Below are 15546 nucleotides of genomic sequence, written 5' to 3' on the forward strand. Positions count from 1 at the left end.
TCTTAGAGAAGATGAGGTTGAGTGAGCTACCCTCGCCGACCATGGTTCGAGAAACCCTGATATTGAGGATAGTAGGTTGAACCACGACTGGGTATCTACCAGGTTTTGGGACCATGACTGGATGGTAAGCTTGATTCAAAGTGATCGAGACCTCCAACCACTTGAGGTATCGAGTAGGCCCAGTCAAAGCTAGGTTGACTTCTCTTTTGACCATCTTGTACTGCTTCTTGAACACATACATGGTGATTCCTCTGAACATGTGTGCCAAGCTTTGATCAGCCCCACGGAACTAGGGCTCGTCATTGCCACCATTGCCCGGTTTGGCCTGTTTGCTTTCATAGTTAGCAATGGAAGCTTTGAGTTTCTTGTCAAGCTTCTTTTCGAAAACTTGGCATTCGTTGAAGTCGTGCTGGTTAGACCAATGGATGGACACCACTTCCTACCATCTTGGCTATGGCCCTTGTTGTCTCTGGTGTTGCACAACTTACTCTTCTCAACCGCAGCTTTGGTCATGTTTGGACCCTTGCGCTTGTCACCAGACTTGCCCTTTTTCCCCTTGTTCTTCGAAGACTCGGGCTTATCTTTACTGGATTGAGGGTTTTTGGTGTGAGCTTAAGCCTTAGCACTCTTTGCAAACTTGTTTGCCAGCTTGAAGAGTTCCTTAACTGTCTGGATCTTTTGGTTAGCTAGCTTCCCTACTAGATCTCTATCCTCGATGCCTATCTTGAAGGCAATGATGACTGACCAGTCGAAGATGTCCAGGATCATATTACATATGTCGTTGAACCTCCAGATAAAGTCCCAAAGAGATTCATCCTTGCCTTGGTTCAGTTGGTGGAGATCATCATCTGTTCCCGGACGCTCGAACATACCCTGGAAGTTGGCGATGAACTAAGCCTTCAACTTGGCCCACGATCGGATCGCATTGGAGGACAGGTTCAACAACCAGGACCTTGTAGACCCATCAAGGGTGGTTAGCAGGTAATTGGCCACTACCCTGTTGTTATCACCTACTACTTAAATAATGGTGGTATAGATCTTTAATCACTCATTGGGGTTGAGCTTCCTGTCATACTTCTAGATAGGATTTGATTTGAACTTTTTAGGCCATCGTATAAACCAGAGGTCAGGTGCAAAGGCTTCACAACCTCCATCAAATTCTTTAGGAGGTGATCGTGGATGACTATCACACCTGTTCCTTCGAACAGGAGAGTCACTTCAATTGTCCCATCCTGGAGATCTGCGGTTGTTGTAGATGACCGTCCTCTAGACACTCTTCACGGTAGTTATTAGTCACTTCTAGCAAGTTGCGCCTATTGTGATGGATGCGATTCCTCATGTCTTCCTGGTTTTTGCGCCTATGAATAAGGCAGTTGCAGTTCAACCTATAGGGCGGCGCTCGAGCTTGACCACCCAAGGTTCCTGCTTGTGACCCCTTGAGTCGAGAGTGTCCATGTCCATGGTTTCTCGAACCAGCACCTTGCTGACTGGAGTACCTAGAGTCGCTAGGATTATTCACTCGAGCAGTCTAGATGTGAGCTGAATCGACTAAAGTCTTCAACTTGTTGACCATAGGTATTAAATGATTCATCAGATTTAACTCAGGAAAGGATCATAGAATTAGATGAGCACCCTGAACGTTGGCCTCTGAAGTGTTAGAGACACCACTATCATGGCTTGGCTACGGTCGAGCCGATGTTGCCCTGTGATGGCTGTTCTTTGAAAAGTCGACATCGAATATCGAGGTTCACCGGGATTCTGCAATCCATCGATGTTGAACGGTGTGAGGAGCACGCATGGCCGTAGTTGCAGATATCCCTGGTAGTGCCAATACAGTGGGCGGCCGCCAACACTGCTAGATCTTCAGCAACTCTTGCACCATTGTCCACCACTGCATTTGGATCTACCTCGGTTGAGTCACTAGGTGTATCGCCGACTCCTCTAGCCATAAACATGAATTGATCTGTTCGGCTGCTCTAGCTATCAATAGAGTTGTCATTGACACTTTAGTGACTCTCTTCATCGTTGTCAGTGTCCATGAACTAAAGAACGTTAGGCTCCTCAGGATCCCAGTCGAGGAGTCGCACCTCGCCGTATGTGTCCAATGAGCTAGTGTGAGATCATGTGATGAAAAATTGGTTTGATTGATGATATTGGCAAAGCAAAGTGTTTTAGCATAATAACATTTGGTTGATGTTCATGAGTTGCTAAGATATGCTTATGTTAACGTGTTGGTTTTCCTTAGAGTTTGCATGGTGTTGCGTGAACTGATCTTGAGTCAAGTCGGGAAAGACTTGTGCTCGTACTCAATTGTTGTTTGATTCATGTGTAGGTGTTGCTCGAAGGTGAACGTGGTCGATGATGGATCGACGAACTAAATTTGGGGAGGAACTGAGGTTCCAATTAGGTTCAGGAGGAACTGAGGTCATGGTGATCAAGGATCTCATGCAAGGCGTTCGAGCTGAGAAAACAATACATATGGAGACAAGGCTTTGTGATGGACACAAGAAGCAATCTGATCGTAAGAGGACGTGAAGACTAATTGTTGTTCAAGTCAGAGTAGGCACGAGAGAGTTGACTGGTGGCTGGACTTGAGACAAGAGTTGGCATCGGAGATGGACTCTGAGTTGGTTACATATACGCATGTATGCATGGGAGATGTGCATGCATGATTACGTAAGAGTTGTTGGCTAATTAGATTAATTAGTGGAAGTTGTTTGTCCTTTTGTGATTAGAGGAGGATAGAGACCACATTGAATATGACAGGGAGTTGTAGTTCGATTCGGTCACATTTGTGCGTGTGGCTACCCTATAAATAGAGAGGTCTGTTGTATTCGGTAAGGAAGCGTAGAACAGGACAGCACAACGCAACAGAGAGATAGAGAAACTCGAGTGAGAACTATTTTGGGGTTTCATTGAAATCTTTTTTGTATGCTTTGGAGAGGCATCTTATAAACTCATCTATGTAATGAAGATCAAGTTTTGTAAGTTGATGAGTTGCTGATTCGGAATTTTCTCTCTGTTCTATATTCTGCATGACTGGTTTTGGTTTTCAATTAATTTCATGTTTCTATGAAGTTTAATCTTGGTTTAATCTATCCAAAACCTTGCTACAATATCTAGTGTTTGATCTGAAAGTTTTTTGAGTGGATTTGGTTTGATCTTGAGTAGTTTTTTGTCAACTCGACTACGTTTTTATCTACTCGATTCTGGTTGACACAGTCTACTTCGACCAGGAATAATTCTTGGTCCTCATATCCGATTTACTCTATTCTTGTGGGGTTAGTTTCGTATTGGAATTTAGTTTCTATTGACCAAAATTGAGAGCAATCCGACCAACAAATCTTTCTCTACATCATTTTTACTAGATCTTGTGCAATCTATTTCGAGTGAAATACCGAGTTTAAATCGAGTTTCAATTTATGTGAGTTAATCTTTGAATTTGGTTTCCACAATCATTCATCCCCCCTCTGATTTGGTATCAGAGCCTTAATCGTTTCTAATTGATCTTAATCGGTAATTAAAAACAAGGCTTCACATAGGTATTCCACAAAACCTTGTGTTTTTAATGGAGTTGATTTTCTATTCTGGAAGGTGAAGATGGAGGCCTACATTTAAGGATAGGTCTTTGCTATTTGGGAAAAGGTCTACAAGACATATGTGGTCCCTAAGAATAATGAAGTGACGGCACATAACATGTCTCACGTCAAGGCGAACAGCAAGGTAAGGAACCTGATCATCTAAGGTTTGGGAAGGAGCGACTTTGATCGAGTAATACATCTCAAATTAGCGTACGAGGTATGGAAAGAACTATGTGGTTATCATGAAGATTCAAATACTATTAAAGAGGTACGCCAAGATTTATTTAAGAAAGATTACATACATTTTGAGATGAAGCCTAGTGAGTCACTAGATGATTTCTTTGCTCGGTTTAATAAAATTCTTAGTAATTTACGTGCTGCAAATATTACATATATTGATGCTGAGAATGCACGTCAATTACTAGGAGCTTTAGATATGTCAGTGTGCGAGATGAACTTTATATCGATTTGAGAATCTACTGTCATGAGTTCACTTACATTAGGTGTACTTTATTCTAAGTTGAAAACTCATGAGCTAGATGTTTTTGCTAGGAAGAACGTTAATAAATCAATTGCTTTGGTCTCTCAACCCAGCATGTCTCATATTGAATCTTCTGCATTCAGTTTTTCATTATCTTCTATATCTTCACTAACCGATGATCAGCTTGAGTTGATTCCTGAAGAAGATTTAGCACTACTTTCTACTCAGTTCTAAGTATTGCAGAATGTGCGTATGAGGAAGAAAGGAAGTGAGGGTCCTCAAAGATGCTATGAATGTGGTGATCTCAACCACATTCGTTTCAATTGTCCTAAGCTTGTAGATAAAGCATCAAAAGAGGAGAAGGAGAAAAAGAAGCGACCGTTCAACAATAAGAAGAAAAAGAGCTTTCTCAACCACTAGGTTGTGCATCGAGTCTTTTAGTGCTCGAACAAGTCAACTTGAGTGACGTTGATTCAGAGAGCAGCAAGGATGACACAATATCTAAGAGCAAGACATTTGAGTGATTTGACTAGATTGTGTCTTATGGCAAGCAACAATGAAAGCTCAATCAATGATGAACTTGACAGTGATGGTAATGAAGTATTACCTACTTATGATGATCTGTCTAATGCTTTTGTTCATCTTGGTACACTCTTAGATAAATGTAATAAGAAAATTAAGAAACATGATGTTTTAATTGAATCGCTTAATTCTGAAATTGTAAGACTTAAGACTTTAATTCTTGATGATGATGCTTGCAAGTCATGTGGCTTAATTTATTCTGAGCTCACTTCTCTTAGAGATGTTCATGCTTCCACTCTTGAGAAACTTAGAGAAGAAACTTAGAAAAATAAGAAACTTGTTGTGTTGAATTGCAAACATGTCATGTTGTTCAATGTCTGATTTGCATGATTCAATTCCCTGTTCTAAATGCTCAATTCTTGAATTGAAGTTGCATGATCCTAATACTAGAGTTTCTCAAATAGCTAATGACATGATTACTCATGCGGTTCTTTCATGCTCTAACTATTATAAACCAAGAAACCCATGAGTGTTGCTTGTGATAAGTGCCCAGCTCTTTGTAAATAGGTTGATTACTTGAAATGAACTTTAGAACATTTTTCTAAGGGAAAAAAAATCTGAACCTAATTTTAGGTTCATCTAAGTCGAGGGCTCAGTACATGTAAACAAGGTTTAGGTTTTGATCCCTATGCTTGTTCTAAGACAAATGCACTCACTATTGTTAGAGCACTTGGTTGTGGCAAATTTGAATCTGAACCTAAAAAGGATATTTTTAAGTCTGCTGGATTTTTATCCTCCACAATGAATGCAATTGTTGCTTCTTCTTCAAAAATCCATACATCGAGTTAAGTACACTTGAACTCATTGTGGTAGAGATGGACATTTAGTAGATTTTTGCTTTAGAATAGCTAAACAACAAAAGAAAAAAAGTCTAAGGTTAGGTCTAATTTGCGAAGGCACCTTTTATCCCTCGTGAGGTTGTGTCACCTCATTTAGTGCCGTAGGTGAAACAGTCATCACCTTTTACTACTCGTGTAACTCGAGTTGAACTCACTCGTGCTTCTCAAGTTATGTCTACTCGGGCTACTCATGTTTTGCCTACTTGTGTTGTTGGTCAAGTGACTTAGTGCTGGATCCCTAGAAGCTTTCTTACTAACTCCAGTACTGAGCCCTCGACATCTCCTGGTTCCTTGTAGGCTTCTCGAGCGAGGAAGGAGAACATTTGGCTAGTTGATTTTGGATGCTCACGCCACATGTCTGGTGATAAAAATTGGTTCTACTCCCTTGTACGTGCATCTCGTGCTGAAAGTGTTACTTTTGGAGATGCTTCTTCTACCTCTGTTGTTACAAAAGGTACAGTGCAGGTAAATGAAAGGTTTATGTTCAAAGATGTTGCTTTAGTCGAGAACTTGAAATTTAACTTGCTTTCTATCTCACAAATGATTGATGAAAACTTTGAGGTGTGCTTTAAGAAAAATGGATGTAAACTATTAGATGCTTTAGGTGATCTGGGTTTTAGAATCTCACATTTTGGAAGAGTTTTTAAGGCTGATTTTGATGCATCACCTTCTTCTAGCTTACATGTCTTTTTGTTAATGTTTCTAAAGATTTATTCTTTTGGCATCGTAGACTTGGTCATGTTAGTATAGATCATCTCACTCGAGTTAGAGATTTAGATCTAATTCGTGGCTTGCCTAAGCTTAAGAGTGATAGCGAGTTAGTTTGCTCTTCTTGTAGACATGGTAAAATGCATTCAGGTTCACATCCACCTATTACCTTTGTTATGAAAATTGCACCCTGTCAACTTTTACACCTTGATACTATTGGTCCTTCTAGAGTAAAATCTTTTGGAGGTAAATGATATGTGCTTGTTATTGTTGATGACTACTCTAGATATTCTTGGGATTACTTTATTGCATCTAAGGATGAAGCTTTTGGTTATTTTAGAAGTTTAATTATTAGGTTGTCTGTTGAACTTCAGAATCTTTGAGAGCGATTAGAAGTGATAATGGAACATAATTTAAGAATTCTTCGTCTGATCACTTTTGTGCTGAGAAAGGTATTGGACATCAATTTTCATCTCCTAGAGTTCCTCAACAAAATGGTGTAGTTGAAAGGAAGAATAGAACTCTGGTCAAGATGGCTAGAACCATGTTAGATGAATTTTCTACTCCTAGAAAATTGTGGGCTGAAGCTATATCTACTTCTTGTTATGTTTCAAACCGTATTTTCTTGATATCTAAATTGGGTAAAACTTAATATGAGCTGCGGTCTGAACATAGGCCTAGTGTTTCTCACTTTCGAGTTTTTAGCTGCAAGTGCTTTGTGCTGAAATATGAAAATTTGGATAAATTTGAGTCCAGATTAACAGATGGTATTTTTCTTGGATATCCTACTCATACTCGTGGCTATCGAGTGCTTATTTTGAAGACTAACAAAATTGTTGAAACCTGCGAGGTTACTTTTGATGAGACTAGTCCTAGACTAGATCAAGTGATGTACAAGTACATATATTCAGGGGGAGTTCGAGAGCATTTTTGGGATGATGATGAGGTCGATGAGGATGAGATTTTAATTCCGATGATACAATCAGTTGTAGATCCCTTGACACCTTTGATCACTTCAACTAAAGTTGGACATCCTCAAGCTACTAAATCATTTGTGCGTATTGAAGAAGAAGAAGAGATTGCTTGTCGAGTGACAGCTCCTTTGCACATTCAGCGGAGTCATCTACCTGATAAGATGATTGGAGATTTGCATGCGAGTCACACGGTCCAGGTTTATTGATTCTAAGTCTCATGCTCATTCAGCTTTTGTTGCTTTTTTTGAACCCAAAGATGTTTCACATGCATTAACTGATGAATCTTTGATCAATGCAAAAAAATTTTGAATGCAGCAAAGTATGGAAGTTTGTTGCACCTCTTCCGGGTCATACACTTATCAGTACTAAATGGGTTTTCAAAAATAAATAAAGTAACGATGGTGTTGTTCTTAGAAAAAAATCTAGATATGTAGCTCAAGGTTTTACATAGGTAGAAGGGATAGATTTTGAGAATTGCTCCAGTTGCTAGACTAGAAGCCATTAGAATTCTTTTAGCTTTTGCTGCATCTAAAGGCTTTAGATTATATCAAATGGATATTAGAAGTGCTTTTCTAAATGGCTACATAATTGAAGTGATTTATGTTAAGCAACCACCTGGTTTTGAAAATCCTAAATATCTAGATTATGTACACAAGTTGTCTAAAGCTTTATATGGTTTAAAACAAGCCCCTAGAGCGTGGTATGACAGGCTTAAAACCTTTTTGTTTAAAAATGGTTTTGAAATGGGAAAAGTGGACAAGACGTTGTTTGTGTCCAAGCATAGTAATGATCAACTATTTGTTCAGATTTATGTAGATGATATCATCTTTGGTTGTTTTTCTTATGCTTTGGTGTCCCAGTTTTCAGAAACGATGAGCAAGGAATTTGAGATAAGTATGATGGGTGAACTAACGTACTTTTTGGGACTTCAAGTCAAACAAACCAATGAAGGTACTTTTGTTCATCAAAGTAAGTATACACGAGACCTGTATGACGTTTTGAGATGGAAAACAGCAAGCTAATCATGACACCTATTGGAGCAATAACGACACTTGATCCTGATGAAGATGGTGACCTAGTTGATCAAAAAGAATATAGAAGTATGATTGTATCACTTTTGTATCTCACCGCTTCAAGGCCAAACATACAATTTGTTGTATGCTTGTGTGCACGATTTCAAGCTTCCTTATGTGCTTCACATTGGCAAGCTGTCAAACGGATTCTTAGGTATCTTCATGAAACTCAAGATTTTGGCATTTGGCTTTCTGCTTCTTCATCTATTAGCTTACGAGCTTTTCTGATGCTGCTTTTGGAGGTTGTAAAATTGATAGAAAAAGTGCATCTAGTACATGTTATTTCTTGGGTAATTCTCTTGTTGCATGGTCATCTAGGAAACAGTCCTCTGTTGCACAATCTACTACTCAATCTGAATATGTAGCTACTTTTAGTTATTATTCACAAACTCTTTAGATAGTTGCTACATTTAAAGGTTATGGGCTTATTTTAGAGAGTGTTCCACTTTTCTGTTATAACACTAGTGTTATAAGTATTGCTCAAAATCCTGTGCAACATTCTCGGACTAAACACATCGATATCATATTTCATTTTCTTAGAGACAATGTTGAAAAAGGAAACATTAAACTTCTTTGTGTGAATACTGAACACCAATTGGCAGACATTTTCATAAAACCTTTGGATTCTTCTCAGTTTACTTTTCTTCATGGAGAATTTGGTGTTATTCATCCTATGGGATTGTTTTGAATGGGAGTTTCTTTTATCATGGTTACACTCTCTTGATTACTTTGACCTTTGATAAAAATGTTGTGTGAGAAAGAATCAAAGAAATGAATAAGTGTTGAATAATAGTTGATAGACAAAAGCTCAAGGAAGTATGGACTGTCGCCCTTCTTCTTTTCGAGACTGCTTATCATTGCACTTTGATATGAACTTGAAAGAAGTCATGTATGACCATAATCATTGTCTTAAGCTTCTGATTATCTTTTTGACATAGTCTTGGCATGGTTGGATAGAATAAGTCTGATGGTGCATATAATTCCTTGCAAAAGAATATGAGAAGTTCTTGACATCAAAATTGGCATCTTGCTATATGTCTTTTTAATCAAAACAATGATATACTTTTGATATTCATGTTTTTATAGCATATAAATTGAGGATTCGAGTGATTGAGATTGGGAGACCATGTCTTGCAAATAAATCATTAATATGATAGGTTGTACTCACACTATATTTTTACATGTGTAGATGGGTTGGTGCAAGTATTCTTGATAGTGTGGCTTGGTCAAGTATTTGTTATATATGTGGATGATTTCTGATGCTCATTTATATGATTGAAATAACAAGACTGGATTCTCTCTTTTGAATTTTTGATGAAATCATTGCTAAAGGGGGAGAGAAAGTTGCTCATTTTTGGAGAGAGTTGTGAGATTTTTCTTTCTTCAAAAAAAAATTCAAAGGATTTTTGTTGATCTTTTGATTTCACTTTGTGTTTGATTTTAAAATAAAATCACTTCTATTAAAAGGTTGCCAATGTTCACATGAGGGTTACCAATGTTTTCATCAAGAGGGAGGTTGTGAGATCATGTGATGAAAAATTGGTTTGATTGATGAAATCGGCAGAGCAAAGTGATTTAGCATAATGACATTTGGTTGATGTTCATGAGTTGCTAAGATATGCTTGGATAGCATAGTTGGTTTGATGCATTATCATTAGTTGGGTATGCTTATGTTAGCATGTTGTTTTTGCTTGGAGTTTGTGTGGTGTTGCGTGAACTGATCTTGAGTCAAGTCGGGAAGGACTTGTGCTTGTACTAGATTGTTGTTTGATTCATGTGCAGGTGTTGCACAAAGGTGAACATGGTCGATGACAGATCAATGAACTAAGTCCAGGGAAGAACTGAGGTTCGGTGACTAGATTTAGGAGGAACTGAGGTCGTGGTGATCGATGATGTCATGCGGGACGTTCGAGCTGAGAAAACAATGCATATGGAGACAAGGCTTCGTGATGGACACAGGAGGTGACCTAATCGTGAGAGGATGTGAAGACTAATTCGTGTTCAAGTCGGAGCATGCACGAGGGAGTCATGTGGTGCCTGGACTTGAGACAAGAGTTAGTGTCGGAGATGGGCTCGGAGTTGGTTACGTATATTCATGTATGCATGGGAGATGTGCATGCATGATTACGTAAGAGTTGTTGGCTAATTAGCTTATTAGCGGAAGTTGTTTCTCGTTTTGTGATTAGAGGAGGATAGAGACTAGAATGAATACGACAGGGAGTTGTAGTTCGATTCGGTCACATTTGTGCGTGTGGCTACCCTATAAATAGTGAGGTCGGTTGTTTTGGGTAAGGAAGCGTAGAACAGGGTAGCACAATGTAGTAGAGAGATAGAGAAACTCGAGAGATAGCTATTTTGGGATTTCGTGGAAATCCTTGTTGGATATTTTGGAGAGACATCTTATAAACTCATCTATGCAATGAAAATCAAGTTTTGTAAGTTGATGAGTTGCTGATTAAGAATTTTCTCTCTGTTCTATATTCTGCATGATTGGTTTTGGTTTTCAATTAATTTCATGTTTCTATGAAGTTTCATCTTGGTTTAATCCATCCAAAACCTTGCTAGAATATCTAGTGTTTGATCTGAAATTTTTTTGAGTGGATTTGGTTTGATCTCGAGTAGCTTTTTGTCAACTCAACTAGGTTTTGATCTACTCAATTCTGGTTGACATAGTCTGCTTTGACTAGGAATAATTCTTGATCCACATATCCAATTTACTCAATTCTTATGGGGTTAGTTTAGTATTTAAATCTAGTTTCTATTGACCAAAATTGAGAGCAGTCTGATCAGCAGATCTTTCTCTACATCGTTTTTACTAGATCTTATGCAATCTATTTCGAGTGGAATACCGAGTTTAAATCGAGTTTTGATTTGGGTGAGTTAATATTTTTATTTGGTTTCCGCAATCATTCAACCCCCTCTGATTGGGTATTTTGCGCATATTCGATCCTACAGCTAGACTTGATAATACTGATATGGATATGTCCACCTTGAGCATCCCAGTGGTATGCCATAGTTCCAAAGGTGATCTCGGATCTGGCAAGAAGTGATGTGAAGATGGCCGTCATGACTCGAAATGGTTGTAGAAGCCATCATTTGATAATCCAACTCGGTGTCCTCGAGACATGGTCGATCTTGAAAGGTAGATGAAGGCCCCTACCCTGCACTCCAACTATTCAAGATTAGTTCCCGATAATATGTTTGTAAATTGAACTAGGGTACCTTCGAGATTAGGGATCAATCAGGAAATGAGATACACGATCTAGACAGGTTCAGGCCCCTAGTTGGAGTAATACATACATTCTATGTGAATGCAACTGTATATTCATATCTCGAGTATAAACAATGCGGCTAGACCTATTAAAATGGAGCTGATTGGATCTAGGCTAATCTAGGGTTGGAGTCACCGAGTCTGAAGATGCGTAATTGTAGAGGTCGTAGAACTTCCCCCTAGGGGTTCAAGTACCTCACCTTATATGGAGCCGAGGTACTACCTTAGTCCTAGCCATAGTCGATATGGAGCCCTCCATTTTCTCGATCAAGACAAAGTACATGATTCCGATCTGGATACTAGTCATACTCGAGTCGGGTAACCCGATCGAGACCTTCCTAGAAAATGTCTTCTCAATATCCAGGTGTATTAGGATCCACAGATAAGGTTCCGCAATATTCAAAGTTGCTGATTACAGGTATGGTATACCTTGTCTATATATGTTGTACTCTTTATGATTATATATGCTATAGTTAGATATTCGACAGGGCAAAGCTTGGGATTGGGCCTTAGGATTTCAGGAGCCATGGGGCACTCGATTACTGCCAAGTCCAAGATTGGTTGAGTAAGGTAAATCAAACTCGTAGCATTAGGATTTTCTCTATAGACGCATCATCATCAGGGATGTCTCGACCTTCGAGATAGGCTTGGTAAGGAGTCATCCAAGTCGGTTCGCATTCAAGTAGTGCAACATCTGTGTAAATAGGTTCTGCCCTGCTATCTGGACCAAATTGATGGTCGAGTTGGGCAGCTTCCATTCGACGAACTATCAAGACAAATGGTTTGAGGAGTTTCTCAATGAAGACTCCTATGAGTACCGTAGCATGGGAAGAAGCGAGCCTAGCAAGTTCATCTACACCGGAGTTATCACTCCTGCTATTGTGCGTTACTTCTAACCCTTCGAACTTCTGCTCAAGCTTTTGGACCTCATTCAGGTAAGCTGCCATGTTGTTTTTCGAGCATGGGTACTCCTTTTGTACTTGGTTTATGACCAGCTTTGTGTCCCCTTTCACAAGAAGTCATCTGATTCCATGTGATTTAGCTATGCAAAGCATGTTTACCAGTCCCTCGTATTCCGCACATTCTTGGAAGCTTTAAAATCAAATTGAACAACATAGCAGAGTTCATCGCCTATTGGAGATTTAAGTACAATGCCAACCTCCGAGCCTTGAAGCGTGAGTGATCGATCGAAGAAGAGCGTCCAGTAGTCTTCGACCACACTTGGCCTTTTTTCATCAATGCTTGTCCATTCGGCAATGAATTCTGCTAGTACTCCAGAATTCACACTTGTGCATGGCACATATTCGACATCAAACTCATTGAGCTCGACTGCCCATTGTGCAATTCATCCAGTAGCCTCCCTATTGCATATGACATCCTTCAATGGATATGTCGTCATGACGGTGATCTTGTGTGCTTGAAAATAGTGTCATAGCTTCCGGGAAGACATCAAGACTGCATATAGAACCTTCTGCACTTGCATGTATCATAGCTTGGCATCATGTAAGACTTCACTCGCATAGTAAACAGTTTCTAGATTTTAGCCTTCTTATCAGGGCATTCCCATTTGACTACCAGGACCATGCTTACAACTTGCGGGATAGCTACAATGTACAAAAAGAGCTCCACTTTGTCGTTAGGTGGGAATAGAATTAACAGAGACGATAAATATCTTTTCAAGTCTTGGAAATCCTTCTCCACTTTTTCCGTCCACTCGAACTAGTCATGTTTCTTCAGCAGCTTGAAGAAAGGCATCCCTTGCTCGCCCATCCGGGAGATGAATCAACTAAAAGCTACTATGCATCTTGTCAGTTTTTGAACATCCTTTAGTGTCACACCCGGTTTTAACGGCCAAAACCAGATGCGGCTTATATGTACCCAGGATGTTCAACACACATAAGGATGTCACAAGTGAAGTAACAAACGCAATACTTTTATACAATAAACGTTAAATTCTTATAGCAATTGACATATATTGTCTTCTATGAAGATATCTGCAGCGGAACAGAAGCACTAGTGCCGAACCACACCACAGGCAACTGACTGGGAGACACACACCTAGAACATCGCAACCTCGTCTTGATAGTCTTCAACATCTTCACTCACTGAGCAGCAGTACACATGTCGCATGGTATAAGGAAAATAGCAAGTGTGAGCACATAACGCGCTCAGCAAGTGTGGGAAAGATAATGATATGCAGTCTTGTATCAAGAATAGGCTAAAACATGGTATATTTGCATAAATGCGAGTAATGAAAACATATTTGGACTCAAATAGCATTAAACAATTATTAAGTGAATGTAACCCATATAGTCAAATACCCAGCATACAAGGCTCCCCACCTTTCATACCATAACCGTCTAATACTCCCAGTACTGTAACCAAAACTACAACCATCTAGTACTCCCTGTACCAGAATGATAACCACAGCCATCTAGTACTCCCTGTACCTGAACCATAACCACAACCCACTAACCATGTGAGGATCTAAGTCTCTCATAACGGTGGGTACGGCTGTTATAATAGTTTTTACACTCTGCAGAGGTTTTCTAGCTTTTCCCACGAGTCAGAGAATTTCATGTTGCCGTGTTTGCAAGACACTTAACACATGCCAGCGGTGTGCCACCAAGAAATCACCGAATGATATTTTCCACTAACTAGAGACTAATCCAATATGTGTCTGCCCACTAGGTTTCACCTCCAAGATTTAGGCGAGTTAAACTCCTGCCTAGAAGCCCCTTTTGTGCTAACACAACACACACTGGATAGACTCTAACTACCTTACCCATATCAGCCTCGTGGTTTGTCGCTCCACGAACAGGTCCTTACTTAGGTTACTTGAGCAAACATTAAACCAACATCATAACCATGACCACTATCACTAACATCCCTATGCTCAAGGCCTAAGGTTCCATGTTGCTATACCATTAACAAATTAACCACCACTGTTGCATATGTTCATTAGTCAAGTATATGACACTTCTCAACATCCCAAAAGCATGGCTAAGCAATCTACCCACTAAAAAAATACCTAACCATAAACCATCTAGGTTCCAAGGGACGATAAGAGAAAATCTAGGGAACAACCCTAACATAGGTGACTACCCATCATATTGAAAGACAATGCATGAAATTTGTAAAACAAAACATTTAAAAACATAGGTTCAAGATGATCAAGGACACTTGCCTTTTACCCAATGCTGCTCAGTGTTGTTGAAATCTTGGTCTTGAAGTCCTTCTAACTGCTCCGGAATGTTATCAACTAATTGCGAGAACTACCGACAAACAACACAAAGGAAAACACTAAGAACAACATACCAAACATCGTCAAAACACTTTAAAAATACTATGGTTGGATAGGGATGATTTTATAAACATTTAGATGTAAGAATCACCTAAATCAGAGTTATGATGAAAAGAGAACAGCTTTCGGGAGATGGATTAGACTAAAAAGGAAAATACTGATTTACCAGAACTATCTTCCAATAGGATTAGACTTTATTGCATAATCACTGTGTCAGGCTTGACAACATCATTGCGCAAGATTCAAGAAGTGTAGGGCAGACTAGACTTCACTGATTAGGCTAAGGAGAATGATGTTGTACTGACTTGGCATGCTATGCAAGTACCATATTGGATTAAATAAGGGATACATTGAGGTTTAGTATCGACCACCTATGATGGATCAAAAGGCCAAAGGTTATGCTTCTAGTTTAAGGATACTACTGGTGACTCTATGTAGCGGTGGTGGTTCGGGTTTCATCGGAGATGGCGATCAGGCGCGTGGCCACAGACATTGATGTCAGGATTCAGTGGTGTTTCAGTGAAATGTGGGAAGCATGGTGTAGAACACGGAAGGACTAACGCAGCGGCATGGTTGGTTTAGAAAGGGGTCATCCGAGGTGGCGGCAAAACAGCGATGACTGCTGCTAGGTTTAGTGGTGACCGCGAACAGATACAGGAACGAAGACACTCGCGTTCGAGGAGATTAGCTACAAAATTTGACAAACCGTTTGAATAAATATGTTCTTATAGCC

The sequence above is a fragment of the Phragmites australis genome, chromosome 12 (assembly GCF_958298935.1).
Source record: "Phragmites australis chromosome 12, lpPhrAust1.1, whole genome shotgun sequence".
Classification (NCBI taxonomy): domain Eukaryota; kingdom Viridiplantae; phylum Streptophyta; class Magnoliopsida; order Poales; family Poaceae; genus Phragmites; species Phragmites australis.